The 1,993-nt window shown below is 49.8% G+C and overlaps 1 pseudogene; it reads left to right on the top strand.

Annotated features, from left to right (window-relative positions):
- The first annotated feature begins 891 nt into the window (after positions 1–891).
- LOC119971000 lies at positions 892–1,299 on the top strand (annotated as a pseudogene).
- The last annotated feature ends 694 nt before the right edge of the window (positions 1,300–1,993 follow it).

The raw sequence follows: 1,993 nt of genomic DNA, 5'->3' as shown, positions 1-1,993 counted from the left end.
TGATCCAGATAATGAAATTTAAATGAGCCTAATGGCCGGTTGGCACTGCCATGGTGCCAGCGGCACTGTCCAAGTGCCAGGCTGGTAATGTCAAGATGCCCGGTACAAGGTTTTATACTGCCAAGGGTCGGGGCCTGGGAGGCCATGCCCATGTAAGGGGAGTGGTGGGGGTGAGGGGGGGGGGGGGGGGGTGAGGTGGCAGCAGAAAAGTTGGAGGGATGAAGGGAGAGGGTCCTGGAAGTGAGGGGGGGATGTCGTGAAAGGGGGGGTATAGAGATCGAGGCGATTCAAAATGGCGGCCCGATCTGTGAGGAGCCGATGCTGCTGAGGAGCTCAGCTCCCCAGTGCCAGAAAAAATTTCAAGTGTGGCCTTGACGGGGAGAAACTCCCAGAGGCCCAAAGAAAGGTGTCAGGGCCATTGAGTAGCAGGGTCAATCTCGGCACTGACGCTGCCGATAAACAGCCCACCAAACCCAACTCTGAGTTTTTTCAGGTGAATGCCACCTAATATAACCAATCACATGTCTACCCCTCATCGCTTCTGTAGAAGGATAACACAGACTCACAGCGTTAACTCTGTTTGTCTCTCCACAGCTGCTGCCAAACTTGCAGAGTTTATCCAGCATTTTCTGTTTTTATTTATGTTCAGACTCCAAACATGTTGCCTGAAAGTGTCCAATGGGAAAAGGAGATTTTCCTGGCTGATACACTGAGCTGAGCATTCCTGCCAGATGTTCACATCTGGGATATTGTATGCGAGCGGGACAAATTGATCATGCCGAATTGCTTCCAGTTGTAGCCTCACATTGGCAACCCTCAATCCAGCGGCAGTGAATGAAACCTTTCGGAAGCAACTGCTGCGATTATTCAGCCTGGGTGCTTCATTCCAGCATGTTTTCCTGCATCAAGTTTGCCATGGTGAGATTCACTTCACAGTTACTGCACCTACTCATCGCTGTCACATCCCTGGGAAGACCAGAGTACGCATGTTTATGGAATGCTCCGACAGGATCTGCAGATCCCGTTGTCCTTGTGCCATGTCGGGAGAAGCAGGCCAGCACCCTGTACTGGCATATCAACGCTGCGGCCAAGTGAAGTTGAGCTGGGGCTGCCATGGTTGGTGTCTCTAGATTGTGGGCTGGAATCGGCACTGGATTGGGCAGCCTCATCAATGGTTAGGCCAGAAACCCCTCGCTGAAGCAGCAGAGGGTTTCGTCCACCATTCTGGACTTTGCTCTGTCCGAGGCGATGGGTTTCTTCTGCCTGATGGTGGCCTTCCTCATCCTATTCGCTATGTGAGGTGGCCAGGGCGGAGAGTGGGGGTGGGATGCCAGAGAGGTGCATTCAACACTGATCATCATCTCACCGTCTGGACTGTGTCCATGTGTCTGGAGCCCCGCACCCGGACTCCTGTCTGCAGTCTAAATGTATTTGCCAGATGGGGCTGTTAAGAAACATGTGATTTTAAATTAAAGATATGTTCTAAACCATAGAATCCCCACAGTGGAGAAGGAGGCCATTTACTAGATTCTAGTAATGGATAACAGTCCACAATGTGCCTCTGTCGGATTTGCAGTGTTTGCTAAGAGATGCGGATTTAAACCCATGGTATGTGAGATTGGTGGAACAGTCTTAGTGAAGGTGTAGCTATGAGTCTTGCACAGAGGCAGTCGGTACTTTTCATAACAGGAACATTCCTGCAGCCTGGATATTGAACTGAGGAAGACATTGGGACATTTGTTGGGATATATCAGGAATGTGACAATGATGGGAATGCCAAGTCACTTCAGGCAATACAATGATGATACAATTCGGATGATACACTGTGACCAGAGTACTCAGAGTGCTGGAACATGTACACATGTAGCGGGTCCCAGGAGTTACAATATGCACGTCAGAGATTCAGGTTATCGTAGGAACCACAAATTGATTTATTCTGCTGAGTAATCTTTGAACTAAACTTGTGAGATTGAAATGCAGCCTTCCAGTCACA

The sequence above is a fragment of the Scyliorhinus canicula genome, chromosome 9 (assembly GCF_902713615.1).
Source record: "Scyliorhinus canicula chromosome 9, sScyCan1.1, whole genome shotgun sequence".
Lineage (NCBI taxonomy): Eukaryota > Metazoa > Chordata > Chondrichthyes > Carcharhiniformes > Scyliorhinidae > Scyliorhinus > Scyliorhinus canicula.
The sequence above is the reverse complement of the archived record's forward strand: the minus strand, read 5'-3'. Positions and strand labels throughout refer to the sequence as shown.